Source organism: Anas acuta, chromosome 3, assembly GCF_963932015.1.
Source record: "Anas acuta chromosome 3, bAnaAcu1.1, whole genome shotgun sequence".
Lineage (NCBI taxonomy): Eukaryota > Metazoa > Chordata > Aves > Anseriformes > Anatidae > Anas > Anas acuta.
The window spans coordinates 35,395,998-35,419,689 of record NC_088981.1 but is presented as its reverse complement, the minus strand read 5'-3'; the positions used below and the strand labels follow the sequence as shown (position 1 = coordinate 35,419,689).

The following is a 23,692-nucleotide window of genomic DNA, read 5'->3' as shown; positions in this document are numbered from 1 at the left end:
TTCAAAGCCAGGGCAGTTACTTTCATTAGCTTCCTTTCATGACTTTTTTTGCTCTTCATCTTGAAACTGAGTCAATTCCTAGTAACATCTATTTCAAACAAACTTTTCAATCAGGGCCTTATCTATTGGAGCCCTTTCTCAAAAACCTGTGATTGGCCCCTGACTCCTCTCTCATGCCACCACCAGTGGCATTAAGGACTTGTGGGGAACACATGGTATTTCCATCTCCAAGGCTGCTGAGGTCTGATTTGTCCCTCACAGGTGCTAAACTGTCTCAGGAATCCCCAAAACACCAAACCTCAAGATCATTCCAGCCATGCTCATTCTCACCACCTGCATGCTTCAGAGCATCCCCTGTTTTGGGTCTAGCAGTGACAGCTCAAACAGAGCCAGCAGAACTGACGTGGGGCCTTCCAAACCCCTCTGCTATGCACAGAGCTTCCTAGGAAGAACTGTTAATCTGCATTGCTTTGGTGAAAATGTGATTTCAGGCAGCTGAGGAACAGGATTATGGGGTTGCTTCTCTGTGCTTCATTCACCCAGCAAGAAGCTGGTTTGTGATCAGGGCTCAGAACAGCTATGGCAATGCAAACATGGATAGTAATAACAGTTGATACTTAACAGTTCCTGTAGCCAAGCCTTTCTGACAGCTATAAAGCTGACATTCCTGTCAGTACACACATGCTTTTATATGAAAGAATTGGTTATCCTACATTGCTCTTAAACCATCGAGCTCCTGCCATGCCACCATTTCCTGTTATCAGATACTTGTCAGTCAGAAGCAATCAGTCAGCTCCTTGACAATTAGCAGGGAAAAAAAAAAAAAAAAAAAAAAAAAAAGAAAAAAGATAAAATTTCTCTGAGTCAGTCCCAGATGTTTAAACCAGGAGCAGGATAAGCCACAAAATGCTCCACACTCAGAGCTCTGCAGTTCACCCTGTAGTCTGGCTTATTGTTTCCTTGGCTATGCCTTGTAATTTTTAGTAATAACACAAGAATAGGATGTCCTTGATATAATTCTTCTGATAGCATGAGTTTTTGTCATTGTCTGTCTTTGTACAAACCTTGATTATTCTATGTATTGAGAATGCTTACAAGGAACTGGCATTGAAATTCTTCAAAACAAGCATATTAGAAAAAACAAAAAAAATAATGACAGAAGGGCTTTCTTTCACAAGGTAAAATCACCAGCATAAGGAAGAAAAGGGTTAGGTCCAGAACCATCTGTACTGGCAATTAACACCCTCCAGTGTAATTATTGGACAGAGTAGTTGCTTTTAGTTTATCAGACTGACACAGGAGGTTTTCTTTTGAGTGATTAGGCATCTCTATGAGTGGGTTACCAAGATTAGAATAAGTGTTTTGTCTGTGTAATTGAATCTCAGCTACATATCAGCAGCACTGAGAGCTCCCTATTGGAACTGAGGGCCTGTGTTCTTGTTTCCATGTAGTAAGAGAGCTCTTGCTGAAAAGTTTTCAGTCTATTGCAAACTAGGGGTGGCTGGAAAGGTAATAGCCCAGAGCAACAAATGAGCACAGTGAGTAGATGAATGGCAAAGGTAAGAGACCCAAATATCATGAGATTTATGCTGACATCTTATTAGACCATGCCATATTTTGTGGTTTGGTGGCATCCGCTACTATGACTCATGCTGTTCACAACGAAACTCCAAACCATGAAGAACTTGGGAGCTGTCAACCATTCACCCAGATGAATTACACCAGGAAAACTGTGGTGGAAAAGCAGAATATTAGCACCTCCTGTCATGTCTTTCTAGTGTAAAATAAAACCTGTTTCCATGTGTTTGGAACTGCTGCATCTTAACTTGAGAAAACTGAGATTATTGAAGCTCAAGCGAAAGTGATCCATACCTGTTTTTGAAAGTCTTTATTGCCCTGATCATCTGGCCCTTTTTTAGTTTTAGTTTTGGCACTGTGAAAAGAGTAAATAAGATCAAAGCATTCACTGTTTGTTGAGAAATTGTATGTACTGTACAGTAGTAAATAACATCTTGTGGTTTGTGTGATAAATTAAACATAATTGTTTTTCTCAAGGTTGAAATGAATTATTTCTGTCCCCCTAGATGTGGAACATTTTGCTTTGATATTTAACTTTTTTTTCCCCAGAAATCTTTTGTAAACATTTTCTTTTGCAAGAAATCAAGGATGCTTAAAGAGAAAAGAGAAGAAAAGCTTGCTCTTTGTGTTGGCAGGTTGCTGTTGTTAATTTAAAGTACATGTGATCAATTGTTCAAAAGTGTCTCTGAGAGTCTGGGTGAGAGAGCATCATTGAGAGAAAACGTGAAGTTAAAACTGTTCTCCTGCAAGAGAATTTGTCCTGTAGTATATCCCAAAGCATATACCAAACTCTAGATGTATTAAGAGATGCTACAACCATGTTAAATGAGGATGGGGAAACTCCTTGCATTCTTCTCCCTTTAAGTAACATTGCACAGGTTTTAACATCTTCATATCTTGAACCTGTGTCAGATCTAAGTTTCTTTGGAAGAACTGTACCAGCAATGCCTCCCAAGAGGAAGTTGCAGTGAGGAGAGCATTGGTCTCTTTTCTCAAGTAACAAGTGATAGGACACAAAGAAAAACTCTCAGGTTGTGCAAGGGGAGGGTTAGATTGGACATTAGGAAGAATTTCTCCATGGAGAGGATGGTCAAGCATTGGAATGGGCTGCCCAGGGAAATGGTAGAGTTCCCATCCCTGGAAGTATTTAAGAGATGTGTGGATGTGGTACTAAAGGACGTGATTTAGTGATGGGATTCAGTAGATCGGGTTGATGGTTGCACTTCATGATCTTGAAGGTCTTTTCTAACTTAAATGATTCTTTGATTATATGATATTATGAATTGTTGCTAACTGGTGTAGGTGATGCGTTGCTCAATCTCTTCTGGAGCCAAAACAGAATTTTGATATTAAAGGGCAAGGGAGCTCTAGGGAATTCTTCCTTGGGAAGATAACTTTAAAATGTCTGCAGTAAACCGTTGATTAAGGTACATATTCACTGTCAAGCAGCTGCCTCACACTAGTCTAGGACAGAAAAGGAAGAGGAAGCAACAGAGGGATCTTTTGCAGCTTTACCACCTACATACAGAAAACATGCCCAAGGATGCTTGACAGCCAGAGAGATATTAACTTTTTTCTTCTGTGGGACAGTCAGCAAACAGCATGCTGCCATACTGCACATCTGCTGGTAACTAAGTAAAACTGATCTAATCCCTGTTTGCTGAAGCACCGTAACAGTTACTACTGATACCAAGAACAACTCTCAGTTGTGATCAGCAGCCTGGAGATTCACACAGTGCTGTGGGAGTGTTACATCCAATGCACAAGAGGAAAATAAGAGGTAGGGGAAAGAGTGAACTTTGGTGATATTAATAGCTTCAGAAAGGGCTCTCACCTGAAGTCTCTCTCTGTGAAATGGGACTTTGCTTATCCAACACGCTGGGTCTGTAACATTATTTGTAGCAGTAAAAACACATGCTGCTATACTGTTGAACATTTCTCATTAATAATAGACATTTTCACTAGTATAATATTAATAAATGTACTCAACTTAAAAATTCTTACACTGACAATGAAGATGATAATAGGTTAGTGTCTTGCTCATTCATTAACGTTCATTCATTTCGTAATAGAGGATTTCCACCTTTGTAGGTGTGTTGCTTTGGTAAATGTTGCTGGTTTGGTGGTTCAGCAAGAGACCTGGCAATGAGTATTCTGGAAAAGCACAGCTTTCTGTCTTTACTGGGAGGAATATGCAACAAACAATAGAACAAAGCAATGGATAAGCTTGAAAGAAATGTTATACGTGACTATCTTAAGCATCTGCTCATGACAATGAGAGCTCTTAAGCATGCTCTGTGACGGTATTATAGAGGATGGACTAGACGGACATATGGTGGGAACCAGCAGAGCTTTTCTTAAGCCAATAGTGGTCATAGTAGAAAGAAGTAATCTCTTCCTGGAGTGCCTTTTATTTCTAACACTCAAAATAATTTTGAAAAATATTTTTTTTTGCCATTCAGAACAAATTATACGTATTACCCCCCAGTCACCTCACTATCTTATTTCTGCACACTGCATCAATGTGTATCTGAGGCCAGTGCACCAGACTATTTTCTTGGGCACTGCTGAGAGTAAGAGGCACTTTGAAGTCCCCGGAAAATACTGTTCACAGGAGATGTTGAGTTTATTTTTAAAGAGCTTAGCTGTGAAAATGCAATGCAAATGATTTAAATATTTTGTGATAAATGCTGACAGGAAAAGATTTGTTTGTGAAAAGCCAGGAACTTTCTGCTAAGGGAAAGCTACTATGACTTTGGCATTTTTATTCTGTCTCTCTTGGCACTCTACCAGGGGTTGGCATTTTTGTTCACAGGTTTCGGTTCTCTTGGCAAACACTGATCAGCTAAAAAATTATGTTGCCAATTAAAGGTGGATATGAAAGACAGTCCTACAACTTTTTTTCTTCTTTTTTTTTTTTTTTTTTAATTATTATTTTTAAGAAAAATGGTGCAGAGTCTATTAAATCATTTCATTACAGCTAGGGTTAGAGGCAGAAGAGAAATCAAGAATCCCAACCAGAATTTAATTCTGAATCAACTTCTGTTGTTTTAAAATGAGTTTTGAGACTTAAGCCCAAATGATGCAGTAGGTCTGTGGAGTAAGACCTTCTTCCAGAAGGTCAATATGGATTTCTCCTTCTTTTTCTTCTTAACTGACCAGTGATTCCTGGACCTCAGAAATCTGCCAGCCAAGCTTTTACCTATCATCATATGTTTCCACCAGGGATTTCAACTGTGATGAAACCATATATTATGAAGAGGCAACATTTAGTCAAAACACCTCTTAAGGCTTTGAGCTAGATTATTTGCACAGTGCTTTTGTCATGAGTCTCAATCCTCATTCTTAGAGCAAATGCAAGAGCTCTCTTCAAGACTTTGAGAAAGCATCTTCTCCACCTGCCATTAGCAACTTGTTAATAAGGATTGACAACATCCATATAGATCAAACTCAAGGTCAGTAACAGCAAGAGGGTGATCCCTGTGGACTGTCTTGAAGAACAGTAAAGAAGCTTTTTCCTAGCTGGCAAGCTGAGCAAACTGCCTGTTACAACTTTATGGCTGATGATATTGGCATTTTATGTAGTACCCAAGTTTATGACTCTAGACAGGAAACAGACAGCAGTGTGAATGGGCAGCCAAGTGATGCTGCTATGCCCTGGAGGAGGAGTAACAATGCTGCAGGTCAGATTTTCATCATTTATGATAACGCATTAAAGGAAGATAATTGAGCTGTGAAGCTAGAAATCACCTGCTCTGTTTGTTTGTTTGTTTGTTTTTCTTGGAGAGAATTTTAGTCCTGGTGAAAAGTGGCAGATTGGCCACCCTGGAGTCTGGAGTCCTTTTGTTTGTCAAAGAGCAAGTACCATATGAACAGCAACGATATTCTCTTGTTCTCCCTGCTAAATGCCAGTGAGATGTCACTGCTTCCTCACAGTCTTTTTCTTCCTATTATTATTATTTCCTTCGCTATTGAGACTGTGTTCATGTAATCAGTTTTACTGGTGATTCTTGTGTATGCATTGAGTGCATAAATTGAATTCAGGCCTGCTCCAAGCCCCAGTGGTGTGGATGGACTTTTATCTCTTTATTGACATGAAAGAAACTTGTAGAGTTCTATGAATGAAGATGTGATTGCTGTCACCTGAAAGACCGATAACCTAAGCTTCCTGATTAGGTTTGCCAGACTCATTCCCTCTTCAAATTGTGAATGTTCATATCATATGCCTTCTAATCTCCCTCAAGCAATTGCAACTCATATGTAATTCATATGTCATGTATCTACATACCATTAAGTAATAAGCAAAGATGCTAGTAAACAAGTAATACCAACAAATAAAAAGCTAATTCCTGAAAGTCATGACCTTTCTGTAATCACAGATAATAGTTTCCAGGTGCACTGAACATGTTCTCTGCCACCAGTTATTTCCTTGTGTATACATAAGATACTCAGGGGCTGTAGTGGTCTAGCCCAGAAATGTCCTTTTTATCAAGTCAAATAACATAGTAATAACAATCATAATTATCTAATACTTTACTAGACACTATTATTTTTCCTCTAGTGGTCTATGTAAAAACATGAGGGATGTACTCAGAACTCAGAATAATTTGTTTTCTGCCTTTCCAGACCAAGTATTTATTTATTTTTATTTTTATTTTTTATTTTTCCTGAACCTAGGTCTTTGGCATTTATTATTTCATTGGCTGCTTTTGTCTTGGAAGTGATACTTAGATGCTTAGATGGACAGAGGTAGTGTCTCAGAGAAAAATCTTTCCGCCCCAGAAAATAAAAGTGAGAGTCTGATAGAATCATAGAGCAGCCCATGTTTGAAGAGACCTCCAAAGGTCATCTAGTCTAAAATGATCTTTCCCTTTCTTTTTGAAAAGGAATTTAGGTGAGATTATCTAGCAGCCCTGTTCAGTCACATGTTAAAAACTTACAGTAATGGAGACTCCGCTGCATGTCTGGGGAAGTTGTTCCAGTGATCGGTTGTTCTTACTGTATAAAATTTCTTGACATAAATCAAGATGAAACCTCTCCCAGTGCAACTTGTATCTTTGCTATTTGACTCAGGCCAGCCAGCTTTTGTATGCTTAGCCACCAGCATGTTAAACATCAGCTGTAAACTGATTGTTGCAGTTTCCTCCATAGCACAAGACAGGCACCACAAAGACTCATTTGTGTCTTTTCATGTCTTTTCCACTCTATCATGAGCTGAATTATCTATTGGAGACACCTGTTTACACTTTGCCTGTAAAAATACTTTAGACTATCAGCTTTAAACAGGAGGCTTCATCATTCCTACCCCCAGTGTGTAATATAACCACTAATATTTTTGATGACATATAGAAAGAATATTAACCTTTCTTGACCAGAGTTGATATAAGCAATATACAAGTTTGAAAGAGTTACTCCTTTTCAAGGGACAGAAAGAGTTCATCACATTAGGGTATAAGTCCCACATCTTAGATTGGAAGCACAATAAATTTACTTGGAAAATCTAAATTGAATAGGTTGATGTATAAAGATCACTTAATATATTGCAATAGATTTCTTTTTCTATTTATTTCAATGCTATTTCTTTTTACCTGCCATTAAAAAAAAAAAAAAAAAAAAAAAGAGAGAGAGAGTTATTGTCTCTGTCTAGTTTCATGTTCTTGGTGTTGTTTTTCGTTTGTTTGTTTTGTTTTGTATTTTTCCTGCTCTTGCAACTTTTAACCTTATACAAAGTGCACACTTCAAAGTTTGCTTTAAAATTCAAAGGGTTGTTCAGGTGCACCAGAACCATACAGCCAATGAACCAATGTTCTGTTCCCTTGCTTTACATTGGTCCTTCCTGTTTGAATTAGGAAGCTTAGATCTTCTATACCCTGCTGAGAGTGAATGTTTAGGTATTCAGAGAAATCAAAGTTTAAAGGATTCCCAGGGATTTTAAGAATTCACTTTTCCTGAAATAAAATGGTCCTGAAGCCACTGGTTGGAATTAGGAGCTAAAAAGCAAAAGGTGGCTGAGCATAAAATAAAAGAGCAAAAATAAAGAACAAAATAAGTTTATACAATTCTGGAAAAAAACATTAATGGTCAAACCTCATCTGTTTCCTCCACCAGCTTATTCTTAATAATAACAATAATAACAACAACAAACACACAATTTATATATATATTTTATGTATTTATATATATCTTTATATATTTATATATATTTATATATCATAACAGAAATCCTACTACGCTGATTTATGGGGAGTTAGGAATAGTTTTAGTCCTTAATCTACTTGACTGTGCATCGGATTTAACATAATACTTGCTTTATGAGATTCTTCATGTCCAAAATCTAATCAAGTACCTGGGCAGAAAAATCACAGAAGCTGAAAAATGTGTTACCAGTCATCTTCTCCACCCCTTGTTACAGCAGGACCATTTCTGTCTAGTCAGTGATAGCCTATTTTTATCTGCTACATATGACAGACATCTTCCTTTTTCCTGAGAAGATTTCCACAATTTGTAATTTTATTTTAGGCTTTTTTATTCATCTTATTCTGTTCACTTCATTGGACTTCTGATTAACAAGTTCTCTTACCCTTGCTCTTTAAATCCTTGTAGACAGCTGCCATATTCTTTTATTGCATTGATGGATTTTTAGAAAGACAGTTATTCTTTTGTTTGTTTGTTTGTTTGTTCTATCTTGTTTTGTTTTTCTTAATAGGCTTATTTGTAAGGTGCCGGTGTGCTAACTCTAGAAAATATAAATCTTACTTTGGCTTATAGGTAATGATATGGTATGTGGGAAAGGTACCATGTGTTCCCTTCACTTTCCAAGACCTATGGTATATTTCCTAAGCCTCCAAACTATATTCCATTTTGATGCAGGCTACACAATAAACACTATGTGGAAAGAATTTAGAGTAGGAAGTCAAAGTCCCATGTGTGTTGCAAAGAGCTCTATTTAAATGTTGAGGCTCTAAATACTGGTGGATGAATTGGGATATAACAGTGATGTAACTTTGTCTAAAGTGGCTAGAAGCAAAGGTGAAGGAGAGGAGTCAGTGTCACAGTAGAAGTAATGCTGCATCATAATACAGTATTTTTGCAGGAAGGTGGAGGGTGCATCAATCCCGAGAAAATATTGCAGTTTTAAGTGGAAACATTGGCTGAGACAACTAGGAAAAAGCTGTAATACAACTGGTTTGTTTTACCAGGATTTGGGGTTACTTGTGGTTTTCTAGCAGGCAACTGGCTCATCACATGCTGATTCACCAAATTTATTGGGGAAATTTTGTTTTGGAAATGTAGTAGAAATCTTTTTCCCTCAGTTAGAAACAATAGTTGGACTTACTTTAGCTTCAAAAAAGAAAAAAAAAAAAAGCATACCAATTTATAGCCTTTTTCCATCTGATTGCTACAGGTGCAGCTCCATTATAATGATAGGAAGCAAAGTGAAGAAGGGTGGAAGAATGAGCATATACATTTTTCTCTTTGCTTTTTCCTTAAGTACTTTAAAGAAGGATTTAATGCCAAGTTGTAGTATAAAGGTCTCATCAAAACAGCATAAACTGTCAGCTTTTCCAAAATAAATCCACCAGTTCAGCCATCATTTCTATAAGGTGTTGACAGCACTACACTGAAATTAAATAGCAAATGATGGTTCTGTTCACCTGACTTAATTTCTAGGACTCTCCCTAAGAATGTCCTAGAGATCTTAAACTCACTGGGGAGCAGCATGTTGAGCTCCAGGATCTTACAGCTCAAATTTTGCTGTGTGGGCCAAAGTTCATATTGTAGAAGATCTGTCTTTTTTTTTTTTCCTTTTTTTTTTTTTTTTTTTTTTCAAAGCTGAGTGACACATCTGAAAGCAAACTAAGGAATACATGTAAGGTTTCGTTTTTGAGATTTCTAAAATTCTGCATGTGTTTGAAAGAGCTCTGGCTTATGGTTGCACTGGAAATCAACATTTGACATGTCTTTACTTCAGTGTGCTGCACAAAATTATGTTTCTATAATGTTGTTGGGAGAGGAGCAAAGTCATCTTGTAAAAAGTAGCATCATGAAGAAAAAATGAAAACAAAATCTCTTTCATTTCCTGTGGCTTGTTGAGTGTTGTTGTTAGAGCTCTCCTGGCCTCTCTTATCCTGTAGGTAATGAACTGAATCCAAACCTTAGAATTTAGAATTTTTGTACTGCATCACATTAACAGGCTTCCAGATCACTTATTTGGACCCAAATAGTTCTGTTCAATTCAAGTTTTCTTTGGATTGCCCAGATGCAGTGTCAGAATATGCAGGGAGGCAATCAGGGAGGTGGTGTTTTCTCTTGCAGTGTTGCCAGCTGTAAGCAACCTTGATAGAGTCTTCCAAGATAAAGCTTCCTCATGATCCAAATTTCTACTGTTTATGAACAAACATAGTTAATTCTTTGTACGTTTCATGTTCAACCAAAGAAGTCACCTGCAGTCTCTGCTCCTGTATCTGCAACCTCAAAACTTTGGTGTGGCTAGAATTGAAGAATACCCAAAATGAGGAGGAAATTTATTGAGTCAACAGTTCCCAAAGCCTTTTTGAGTGCTGTTCAGATTTCCAAGCTTTGCCTAGCAAAACATTTGATACAGAAAAATTGATGTGCTTCTTGCTGGTATGTTCCTGGAATGAGATCCCTTCATAAGGCATACAACTTTCTGAAGATTAGTGAAACAGGTAATTTGAGACCTTCAGTGTCATTTTAATGAATCTAGACCAAAGATTAAAGCCTTGTTGCTAGAGCAGACTGTGTGTCTCATCCCCTACTGACCTAAGTGATAATTTACTAACATTTATTCTAATGGATAAAGATTGTACTTCAGGGCAGCTGGCTGACATTTGCTCATACTCTTGAGGAGAGTAGTCATTTATGAAGGATTTTGACCTTTTCTCCTTTTTTTTTTTTTTTTTTTTTTTTTTTTTTAATGTCCCAGTAGGGGATTGATGTTCCCTTTGCATTTGAACTGGACAGTACTGTTGACTAACATTATAAAGGAGCCATAGTTCTTTTCCCTAGCAACTTCAGGAGACTTAAATATAAAGGTCAGAACTTTTCTTTTATGTTGAATTTCTGTTGCTTTTCAATGGACACTTGAAGGTTTGACTGGCCAGTTCCTATCAGTTAATACTTAAGTCAAACACATCTCCTGCTTCTTTTCTCAAGGTCAGGCAGTTACATTCTGGGAGACGCACAAGAAACTTCCACAAAGCCTATTTTTATATTTGAAGACTCTGTCCTGCAGCTGCTCACTGTGTTTCTTTAGCTCTCAGAAGCAAAAAGACACTTCTAGGAAAGTTGTGTATGACTGTATAAACCCATCAAATTCATTTCCACTTCTTCAATGAAAAATGGCACATGGAGTTGCAACTTTTTTAAGATAGAAGGTAGGGTATTTAGAAAGCCAATATTAGTGTTGATGTTGTAAGAATAAAATTAAAAATGGATGTACTGGGGAAATTCATTCTTACCTTTTATTTTCCCTTCCTAGGACAAAACATTCAGGTCTGGATTAATTCTGTCTTAGTAGTGACTTGAGCCTACAACTATTGTAAAAGGTTGTACATAAACACCTCTAGATGATAATTCAGGTTTGAGGTATGATGAAAAGCCCATCTCACTCCACTAACCACTGAGTGACCTTAGAATATCATACTCTTAACCTGACTTCCTTATATAAATTCCAAGAGTTAGATGGAATTATATAGATTGAAGCAAACTGAAGATTCACTTGGTGATAAAAATAAAACAGAATGCTTTGTTTCTAGATATGAAATTGCTTTCAGTAAATGAGCAGGGGGAGGACAGGGGAATATTTTAGTTCTGAGTATGAATTTCTGTCTTCCTTCTGCATTAGAGGTACTCTCTATTATCTGCACTGAAAAAAAGAAAAAATGGAATGAGTGGGGAAAAAATAGAAGAAAAACACAACTTTTAAACAAAAACAAGCAAAAAGTTTGACTTGGAATAAAATGGAATGGAAATCCATTGTGAACTTTCAGTGAACTACTGAAAACTGATAAAAAGACTATTACTTTCATTAAAAGCATCATGGTTCTTTACTTCAAATACCTATTTTCTATTTAAAGTGGCATGAACTGAAGTGGCCAAATCTTAAAAAAGGTGAAAACACATAAAATAATAATAATAGTAATAGTAATAATAATAATAATAATAATAATAATAAAGACATGAACTAAGGTCTACATGGTGTTTGGTAATCTGAAACCCACAACACGAATATTAACTTCTGTGAATTTGCAATATATCAGTCAGTCCAAAAGAATACTCATAGCAGAAGAGGACAAAATGAAACATACCTACAGGTCCCTCACAAAAGCAATGAAGAAATGGTTTGCAAAATCAGGAAATTAAGGAGGTGATGCGCTTTAGACAGGCATCTGGTGCCCTGGATATTAGGGTGAAAGGGAGATTGAAGCTACTGGGTGACACTGCTGCAGGGCTGGTGTCTGTGTCTTCTGGCAGACACAGTGATAACATGCAGCAGTGTCAGTCCTAGTGCTCTAATAACCAGTGATAACATACAGTTTTTCTGGGGAGGGAACAAGGTGCTTTTCCTGTCTTTCTGCCCCCACCAGGGCCAGCATGGATTAGAGACTTCTGCCAGACCCTGAAATTAAATAGAAAAGCCCTCATAGTGACTGCAAGCTTAAGAAGACTCAGTTACAGCTTACACCTCTGCATGTACCATGTCTTCCTTTCTTTTAAAAGCTATAAAGTCATATCTGAGATGATGTACTTTCATGCTAGGTGGATTGTGGATTTGAAAGCCCGCATCAAGTAGAATTGATCAAAGTAACTGTAGGTACCAAACCTGGCAGCGGCTTGTCTCTTGGGTGCATTTTGTCAAGTGCTCGCAGAAAGCTACAGACTTAAACTGGCCCCACCTAAAAGAGAGGCTTTGCAAGGGATTCTGCAGTGCAATGATAGAAACGGTGGTAAATAGCATTAATGGTGAGTGACAGTCGTGCCCTATTTTTCCATATCACTCAGAAGTGAGTTGGTTACCTTCCTTAGATGAAAGTTTCTTTGGCCCTTGCATCAGACTGAATTTCAGACGGAATTATGCTGTGCTGTGTCAGAGGGCAGAGATCTATGCATGTTGAGGCAAATGGGCTGAAAAGTGGGAAAGAACAGAAAGAAAATAATGAGCATCTGTGAAATCTGGCATACACAGGATTCATGCAACTAGACATAATCCACGAGTGAGGGGAAGGGTATACTTCAATAAATAAGCTACTTTATTAAAAATGTAAATGACACTAAAGCTATAGAATGTGTGCCAGCATTCCAGCTTACACTGAAAAATGACAGAAAAGTATGATTGACAATTTTTAATGCAATTTAAATTCTCTCTCTTTTTTTTTTTTTTTTTTCAAAACTCATAATATGGGTTGTAGGAAGTGTTCATTAAACCTAAAAATGAGCAATTCAAACACTTGTGAGAGCCATAGCATAGTGATAAATGAGCAAGAACAGAAATAAAAACAGTACCAGTGGTGGTAGTATTATTTTCAGAAAGGCTGAAAAAGAACATTGCTTCTGTGATCTTAAGTATAGAGATTTCTACAATAGAGAAACACCTGAAAAATCATAGCACAAAAGTGTAAGTGTTAGAGCAACATTAAATCAGTATTTGATCCTGGACCCAAGACATATAAAATAGAAGGGCAGGATAACAGACTGATTCTTCTATGTGTATACATGATAGTGGGTGCAATTCCCTGTGTAAATTGCTTAAAATGCATCAATATATTCCATGATTACTGCCACTAAATAATATGAGACATGATCATTATTAATCATTATTTTATTACTGTTGTAATAAAGCTCTAGAAATAGACATATCAGGTGTAAATGAGCATTGCTCTGTTGATTTTCAATGTGGTGATGTTGATGTGCATTATTGAGAAGCAGTTCAGAATCTGGACATGGATATAAGAAAAGCTTCCTACACACAGAAAAAAAAAATGTTTCTCTTTTACTGGAGATACTTTAGCTTTTTATTTGTTTGTTTGTTAAACCTGTACAATAAAATAGACATTTACCTGTAAAATACCAAGCATTAAGTTCTTGTATACTCAAAAGTTAACAGGTGGTAAAAATGCTTTCAGAGTAATCCTGGTGTTTTATTGTTAGATTTCATCATATCAGCATTTCCTGCCTGATGGGCTGGTGCTCTGTAAAGGTAAGGTAATGGAAGCACGAGCTTCTTCTTCAGTATTAGAAAAAGCTGCTTTGGTTTCCCACGTGAATTATGAGGCTTGTGCTGTGGTTCTTCAGGTCTTGAGATTACTGATCAGATCAGGTTAGGGACTTGCTCCTCTGCGTATGGGAAGCCTTGCAGGGAGTGGGAGGGTGTGCTGGGCTGGCAGCTGGGAAACCTGAGAGCACCAGGGCTTAGCCGGAGCCTCCAAAGTACTCCAGGGCACTTCCCGCAGCAGCCAGGCTCTGTGGAGCATCGCGAGTGATCCCAAGGCACCTTATGCAAGGGTAGAGCTGATGGCTTCCATTTTCTGGAAAGTTCCAGCTTGTCTGCTTGCTTTTTGCTCTACTGATTTTTTTATTTTTTTTTCCCATGCAGTTTCCATAACAGAGGGAGCACCTCAAGCTCCAAAAATTAGGGGCGTTTCTGGGGCTGGGAGTTGAGGCCATATAATTTTCCCACAGGAACAGACACATGACAGTAAGGAGGCTCAAAATTATTATTCCTGCATACATATCTGCATTGCCGGAAGATCCACTTCTTCTGGATGAAAAGAACTATAAATGTAAGGTATTATTAGCACATGGCTTTGTAGTGAGCCACCCTCAGGCCACATTAAGGTTTTTGATGTTTCTCAGTTGCAGCCTCTAAAGGGATCTTACCATGATTTCAGACAAAAAAAAAAAAAATCTCCTTAAAAAATAAAAATAAAAATGAAAGTGCTTGTGTTTTGATTTTATTTTCTGTTTGTAGCTGATGTTTTGTTAAGATGCAGGATGAGCATCTTGATTATTCCCTTTTAAAAGTGGCCTTGATCATTTAAACATGTAAATTAAATTAAAAGATCTGGTGACCTTTTTATTGAGGTCTCTGAATTGCTGCAAGGAGCCATCCCTACCTCCTAGTGTTGCAGGAATACCTCCTGCTAGGGAACACAGTATCAGGCTGTGTTAAAAATACCCGGAGGGCCATATTGACAAGGGGAAACTCACTCTCCACAGCCTTTTTAACATTCAACAACAGTGTAACTTGTTTGTTTCCTCTGTGTTGGAAATGTCAACAAATGTCACCCAAGTTCTTTGCTTTCCTTTCTTATCTTTTGACATATTATTTGATATGTGTGTGAGAGTGTAGGGTATATTAATAAGGGAGATTTATTCTCCAGAGAATTAACAGAGTGAGTGTTAGACTGCACTGAAGAAAGGTTTCTTCTATTAGTTTTGTCATTAGAAAAGAAACAATGCTTTACAAAAGACTTATTGAAGAGAGAGATCAAAAGAAGACCTATTAGTTCTTAGTGGTCTGTCCTTCTGTTAGCATGGGGTCACTGTTAATTACTCTAGGATTATCCTTCTGATGAAGTGTGGTTGTGCTTTGCCTAGCCCATTTTAAAATGCTTTTTATCAATGCGATTCACATTACTTTTCTGGGAGACCGTTTCACAGTCAAGACATCTTGGATCAAATTTTCATAAGAGATTAACTATCTTTAATTAAATAAAAATTTCATAAATTATTTAGTTCCCCAAAAGTGAGATTCCCAAAGGTTGTTGATGACAATTAAAACCTTAGTTGCTTTTTGAAACTAGTCTGCAGTTCCTAAACCTCTACAAGCTTTCTTATTTTATTTAATTATTTATTTATTTTAATAGTAGCCTTTGCCTTTAATGAAGCTGCTGGTATTCAGATTAAGTTATCCTTCAAAAATGTTAATATATTATACATTATAGTAGTAGGTGCATAATATAATTATAATAAGTAGAATACGACATTTAACATTTATAAGGCACTTTTTGTGTTAGTATAATGACTTAATTATGGCAGTGCTGAAAGGTCCCCAGATCAATTGGAATTATACTTTGCACATACTATGTGAAGGCATAGAAAGAAACATTTTCAGCCCAAACTTCTTTCACATGTGTTGACAGGACAGAGAAACAATGAAGGGTGAAAGTCTCTGTTTTCATAGTAAATACAGAGAACTTGCATAGAAGAATATTAGGAGATTTTCCAAAGGACAAACACCAGTAGTCTGTGGCAGAACTGTGAAAAGAAGTCTCTGTGCATGACTCCACCTTCCTTTCTTTTCATCTTCAGCTGTTTCATACACACAAAATTTTGATGATTTATATACCTCTGCAATTTGATAACCAATTCTTTTTCATCTCTAAGTTAAATGTTTCAACTATTTGTAGGCAATTAGTCACTGTTACATATATTTCTTCTTTGTTATAATTATTATATATTTATATTTTTTATTCCAATCTGTCCTCTGGGGGAAAAAAAAAATAGTTCTGCTAAAACATGCCTGGATTCATCTGTGAAATTACACCCTGTAAAACATTTGAAAGACTATGCGCCAATGATACGCTGTCTCCTTAGTGCAATGTGCTCCAATTGCAGTTTTCAGCAGCCAGGGTGGGATGTGACAGTGAGGCGAAGATGCAGGTATGCAGCCATGCCCCTGGCAGCAGCCCTACCTCTAGCTTCTCTTCCAATTTACAGACCATGGAAAACTTACAAAAGCATGGCTATGAAAGGTAAAATGCACACCTCATCACTGTAGGATTTCTAATACTAGGTGTCAGGAAGCTTGTGAAATAAATAAATTCTTAAATAATATATATTTTTTAAATTACTATTATGAGTGTGTAAATAAAAAAACAAAGCTACAGGAAAAATAGCAAGCCTTGTACAATATTTTATGTTCCATTAATCTGTGATCACCTAAAACACCCTCTTAAACCCACATAGTTAACTTTTACCAAGCTTTTAGCACTATTGGAAATAAAACTTGCTTCAAATGTTATATATGTTTGAGAGATTGAGATGGGGAATCTCATCTGAGTTTAATTCAAATGAGCACATTTGTTGAAGTGGTGGAACCAGTATACTTTCACTGATGATTTCAGGTGTGGAGTGATAGATAAAGAGTTAAATGCTGAAGTCTTTTTCTGACCCCAGCTGCATTTGAGGTATAACTTATGTAAAGGAGTCCTCTGTATTCTTCTTCCATGTTTGCTCTGTCAAACCTCTCATTCACCTCCTTTTTATGCAGAGACTGTGGGACATCTTGGTAAGATCAGTCCTGTCTTTAAAGCTTATTCTCCCCATGCCAGCAATCTTTTAGAGCAACAACTTCTTGAAAGGAACCAATAAGAACAAAGTGGTCTGGAAATGCTGGAAAACAGTCAATTGGGCACCTTTTGCATTTTTCTCCCCACTTTGTCCTTTGATTAATTTGCCTGCATCTTGATTAGCAGCTGTCTGCAGACAGTGAGTATATCTGAACCTTGAGTTGTTTGTTATTGTTTCAGTATCCTGTGGGAAGAAGTTTTTCCAGTTGCTTTCTGACTTGCTGTTAAAGGAATGATGCTTTTGCTGGATTTTAAGGATGGTAACTTCCTAGAAACTGAAGGCTCCTAAGCAATAGACACCTTATTAAGAGAAGTTAGATTTCTTTCATGCTTCAGAAAAACAGCTGTTGTTGTCAGGTTATGAACAGTATTGCAGAGGAATTATTTTGGCTGTAAGATGGCTTTGACGCAGAGACACAAGTTTTCTGTATGTGAGCAGAAACATGCTGTAAATACATTGTGCTTATATGCCAAAAACCTTGTTTTGTTCTCAGGGCCTCTTGCACGGGAGAGTGCACAGTTTACAGATGCTCCTGAAAGCTTCATCATTGATGCAGGGTGTTCCCTTCTGCTTGCAGGTTTCCCTGTGGCTCTCATGTAAACTATCACATTGCACTGCCTCCCTTGGTTCAGCTGTGGTGAAATGTGAGATATGAAACTTCAGGGAGATATTTCCATATATCTGGCTGGGTTCACACTGTTTTCTGAACATGCTTGTGTCATCACTGCATTCTGTGGTTCTTTACATTGTGCCAGATATACATTAAGATCTCTGGAGATGGGATGGAGCCTTTTTTTTTTTTATGTTTTGTTTTGTTTTGTTTCTGTTAAGTTATTAATATGTGCTATTTGAGGTCTTTACTCTTCAGCTTCTGCCAGTGACAATTTCCATGTTCAGGCAAAGGGCACTGCTGCAATGAACCAAATGCACTGAATCATCAAGCCAGGAAAGATGGGAATCTGGGATAAGCCTGAGAGACTGAATTGCCTCTTGTTCATTTGTCTTCTTGTAAAGCCTATTTTATCATAAGTCTCATGTTTCCTCCTTACAGGGGTGAGCACAAATGGGGATGGTGAGCACAATCTCCATTTGTGCTCACCTTATGCACCCCCACTCCTTTGACAGGCTTATGAAAAAGTGAGATGATGACTTTATTTGCTACCACAATTGTCTTAAATTGGAAAAAAAAAGAAGAAAAAGTTGTTTTTTTTTTTTTTTTTTTTTTTTTTTAAAAAAAAAAAGCAATTTAAATTGATTTTGAAAGTGGGCAATAAGCTCAAAAGAGGGCCTCTAGGACCCTTGCTGCCCTGACCATCATTTGGCTGTAATCATTCTCAGTCATTTTGACAAAGGATTGATTTCTAGCAATAGCTTTACCATAATTTATCAAGCAGTGCAATCTGACCTCCCCTTTGTGTCTGGAATATTGATCCATGAAATATGACTCTTCTTGGCTCTGCCTAATACCTGAGCCAGGGCTACAAAGTGTGACAGATGGGGGAAATTGTTAGTTTATGTTCTGGAGAGATGTACTCGTTACAATAAATGCCGGTTTGATAGGATCATCTTCACTAGAAATGAATTTCCTTATGAATAAAGTTCATTATTATAGAATCCACTAGTCTAGTTACTCATCTCCATTATGTTTAAAGTCATGTGTGAAAGAGGTAGTATTGTAGACAGCTCAAGGGCAGAAGCTGTTCTGGCTATGCACTAGGATCAGGACTGCCTTTTAAATTTGTGATATTAAAATATGCAACTAGTTTACACTGCAGAATCAAAGAATAGTTAAGGTTAAAAGGAAGCTCTGGAATTCATTTAGATCATGTGCCTGCACAAAACAGAGTCAACATGGGCAGGTTGACCATAACTATGTTCAGTCGTGGTTTGAACATCTTCTAGGACAAAGACTTCTCAACATCCCTGGGCAGGCTGTGCAGATGTTCAACTGCTTTTAAGGTATAAAGTGTTTCATGCATTTAAATGAAATTCTCTGTATTTCAGTTTGTGTGCATTCCCTTTTGTCCTGTCACTAGATATCACTGGGAAGAGTCTGGCTTCATCTTCTTTATTTCCCCCAACTAGGTGTTTATATACATGGATAAGATCCCTTTGAGCCTTTTCTTCTCCAGTATGAATGGTCCCAACTCTTTCAGACTTTCCTGTTTATGTTTCCTGTGTATGTGTGTATATATATATATATACACATATATATACACACACACACATATATATATATATTCCCACATGGATATTTGTCCCATACAGCCTCTATTGGGCAGCACAGTTTGCCTATTCAGTTGTTGGAGAAAATAAAGCAGAAAGGGATAGCAGCCACACAGAGCTTACAAACTAAATTATTGGCCTTACCCTTTGCTCAGTTGTCTGCATTTTGTTTCCTTTTTATTTGCTCCAATTTAGAAATTGTTTGCTGTTACCAAAGAAAATGAGAGGCTCTCTGGCATCTAGAGCACCCACAGTGCCTCCTTACTACAGATGAATAAGAAAGAGCAAGAGTATGAAAGAGCACAACCAGTGCATGTCAAGACCCAGGAGAAAACAAGCTATTGAAAAGAGAGAAAGTAAAGATTATTTGTATGGAATCAAGAATAACCTTCAGGATAGGTTTCACTGTTGTAATCATTTAGTACTCTTTGGCCAGCTCAGATATGTATGATGATTCTTTGAGCAAATAAATATCAAATACCTCATGATGTCCTGGTAGTAACACCCTGCAGAGGACCTGTCACAGATGATATATTCACCATCCGTATTATCATCGTCAGCAAGTGCCACCACATCTGTATTCAGAAAACTGAGATGTTAGTTTGATATAGAATAATAGAATCATTAAGGTTGGAAAAGACCTCCAAGACTATCTGGTCCAACCAGACCACCAATGTCACCCACTAAACCATGACCCTAAGCATCAAGTCCAACCTTGCCTTGAAAACCCCCAGGGACAGTGACTCTACCACTTCCCTGGACTGCTCTTTCTGAGAAGAAATGTCTCCTAATGTCCAACTTGAACCTCCCATGGTGCAACTTGAGACCATTCCTTCTAGTCCTATCACTAGTTATCTGTGAGAAGAGGCCAACCCCCAGCTCCCCACAGCTTCCTTTCAGGTAGTTGTAGAGAGCAATAAGGACTCCCCTGAGCCTCCTCTTCTCCAGACTAAACACTCCCTTGGCCGCTCCTCACAGGACTTGCATTCCAGGCCCTTCACCAGCTTTGTAGCCCTTCTCTGAACATGCTCCAGGGCCTCGATGTCCTTCTTGTACTGAGGGGCCCAAAGCTGAACACAGTACTCGAGGTGTGGCCTCACAAGAGCTGAACACATAGCTTCCATGCTAGCATGGTGGTCTATGTTCAACAGTGGGTTTTGTGTATGTGTGTGTGTGTGTGTGTGTGTGTGTGTGTGTGTGTCTTTTTCAAGAAATCTGTGACTCAGAGACCCGTGCCTTGAAATCCTTACTCACATTTTACTCATGCAAACCTCCCACAGAATCTGCGAATGGGGACTTCAGGACTTAGTCCGAAAAAAGGAGGGGACAGATGAGTAACATCCTCCATGAGCCAACTGGCATGGCTGAGTGGAGAAATATCAGTCAGGAGAAAAAGCAAGATGTTCCCTGAAGGACAGATGTTTCCTCACTTCTTCACTTTTCATGTCACCATTACAGGGATACACATTTGTAGACATCGTTGCAAATGACCTCAGAAGTGAGAAAATGAGTTGGGTGTGTGCTGGGGAGATAACTTGCATCAGGAGACTGGGCTGAGATGGGGTGTTAAAAATGCTTCTGAGACTGAAAGGTGTTAGGCTATGGAGTTGCTTGCTTAAGGTAAGAGATGTGCTTCTTGGATCATTAAACATCAGTGGGAGCTGTGGGACAGTAGGCTATATAATTCAAGTGTTATTCTGTATTTATTTATTTGTGAATGGTGGTTTTCTGATTGTTTTTATCTCTTCTTTTATAAGAAGAGATCTCTTCTGTTTATAAGAAGATATCTCTTCTGTTATTTCTCATGCCATGTGGTCTTAAGTACCATAAGGAAGTAAAAGTAGTTTCTCCTGTTTTTAAAGCCTCAATACAAATAAAAAATCTTCCATCAACATGAAAGACAATGTCTAAGAGTGATCATTGTGAAAAAAGATGGAACATTGAGATCCAACTGGATATCAGCCCCTCTCACTAAAGTCCAGGAGGCCAGCATCTCTTCTCTCATGGTACCAGATAAACCATCACAGTTTAGCTTTCCATTTTGGGGAAGGGACACCGTGGTCATGAGGCAGTTCCAGTTTTATCCAGAGGACTCACTTTCCTTGACCCTTTTCAGTCAGGGTCATGCATGCTGGTTGTGCTGATCTTATCCAGTTAGCTTTTGGCAGCAGGCAAGGATAATGTGTTCATTCCAGTCTACTTAGATTTGACATCATCCTTGAGTAGAACTGGACAAAGGGGATTGAGGCATCTGCAGATCCTGTCAAGCACAGAGCTGTATTTAATTAGCTCAAACTAATTCAAAGAGACCTTTGCCACACCTCGTGCTCACTGAACATGCACAGCTCAGTGGCCACTGTGCCGTTTCTATGCTGTTGTCACTTGTCACTGAGCTCTGCATCCTCATGGATCTCCACTAACTGCACACCCTGTAGAAACAGCAATCACCATGGACATATTTTTTTCCTCTTGGATGCAATATTTCAGTTTTCCCTTCCTGGGTTAAAAAAGTTGTATTTCAGTTTCCCTTGACTTTTTCCTGAAGATTGGAAGCTTATACTGATCTACTGAAGAGTTTTGCTGCCCATTTGCTTATATAGGGGTGTTTATCATGTATGTCAGGCTGGTAATTTATAAACAGAGCTATCTTCTATCTACTCTGTGTGTCATCAACACAGCATATTTTGCTTTGCAAATGTTCTACAGGGCTCTTGATCTTTCTTGAAACTACACATTTGCCTTTCCACTTCAAAATTGAAACATCTTGCTGGTTATTCCAGAATGGTAGATGATATGAGCAGAATTTAAGAAAGAAAACTCCCGTAGCATTGGACTTTGTTTTCATAATAACCCAAGAGAAATTAAATATACAGATCTTTAGGGTGTCTTGTAATTTCTTTAAAATGTGATCTATTCTTTGAGGATGCTTATGAATGGTGAAGCAAGTGCTCCTGTTGTAGTATGAAAATCCCTCTAATTGTTTCCCCTTGATTTTCTGTTAATATGTCTAGACCTCAGGGCAAGGAAGAGTGTATTGTATCCACCACAAATAAATCAGTGCAATTAACTGCTGATATATGCAAAATGACCTTCAGAGATAGTACATGGCTGTTTCTAATATCAGGAATCCAGTTTAGAACAGGCAGTACAAGGATCTGGCCCTGGATCAATGAAGAAAATGTCTTGAACAAATTGGGACCAGAGAGGTCAGTCTTGTAAAAAAACATAATTAAATTGGGCCTGAACTGGAAGACTCACTCATCAAAGAACTGCAGTGATCAAATGATTAGGGGATGAAGGAACAGGGGTAGCAGTAGGAAGGGAGAAGGAAACAGCCAAGAGTGTATGAGACAGCAGCTTTTGAGATGGTGTCTGAGAAGCCAAGTGTTTAGAGGCATAAAGGAGGATATTTAAAGGCAGATTAAGGAAAAAAAAAATGTTTGAAATACATACCAGGATGTGTTGGCACACACTAGAAAGCAAAGACCATGTAAGGAAATGAGGAACAATAAAGCATTCAGAAAGACAATATTAGGAATGCAACGAGAAAATCCTTGGGTAATGGAGCCTGTTGTTTGCAATATAAATTTAAATGCAGCGTGTAGTAGCTGGCCGCTCTTATCTGATAAGACTGTCATTCTGTGAGTAGTTGGTAAGCAGAAACTGCAAAGTGAAGCAGAATATATATTTGAAATATTTGGGGCTTGTATGTTTTATTTTATCACATGCTTTCCCTTCATTTTAATTTTAAGAGACTTGTGTGTGTGTGTGTTTTAATTTTTTTTTTAGCTTTTATTGCCTTAGTGCCAGTGAAAGGTGCTGTGTGGAGAGCCCTGGGGATTGAAGGCTTTTGTTTCCTCATAAATAAACACAGCAAGAGTAGCAAAAAAAAAAAAAAAAAAAAAAAGCAGCTATTCTTATCTTGCTTTCCACTCACCTTCCTTTAGCCTCAGCTGGAAGACTTCCAGTCTTTCCCAGGAAAAGGTCTCTGCAGACCAGTCAGTGTATGACAGAAAATTAGTACTACCTCCTATGGTTTTACATTCAAAGCCTTCAGCCAGGTCTCATCTATATGACTGAAATGTCACAATATGCTTGTGTTATTGTTATTTATTAAGTAATAGACTAGTCATGCTTTTTGTTTACATCTGTTTGCTTTCATGGTGCTGTTTCCCAGTGTACCCATTCACACTGGTCAAGAGGGTTAGAAATGCACTCTACTATTTATTTACTTGTTTGGTGAAAGTTGAGACTCTTAGCTATGGTTAAGTCACCAGAACAGAAAAATATCAGGAAAGCAGGCAGCGTTTCTTCCACAGGCTTCTGTGCTACTGGTACTTGGACAGTAAAGGGGGTGTTGGGGATTGGAGTCACTTCAGCTTTGCACAGGCATCCATGGATTCTGGCTCCCATTCACTGCTAACCTTGGATGATGATGAACCAGCGACTAGCCAGTGAAAGAGCTGCAAAAGCTGTTTCTTATCTTCAGTCTCTCTTTCTGTGCCATGACTTC

At 38.0% G+C, this 23,692-nt stretch overlaps 1 protein-coding gene across 5 annotated transcripts in view; it reads left to right on the top strand.

Annotated features, from left to right (window-relative positions):
• LRFN2 (leucine rich repeat and fibronectin type III domain containing 2) overlaps positions 1–23,692 on the top strand; it is a 226,201-nt gene that overhangs the window by 147,832 nt on the left and 54,677 nt on the right. Inside the window, exon 3 of one of the 5 annotated variants that reach the window (XR_011094734.1) lies at positions 19,375–19,667. The exons of the other annotated variants lie outside the window; for them this stretch is intronic. The gene's annotated coding sequence lies outside the window, so the exon portion shown is untranslated. Of the gene's footprint in view, positions 1–19,374; positions 19,668–23,692 lie in introns of those variants that run through there. 5 annotated transcript variants of the gene reach the window in all.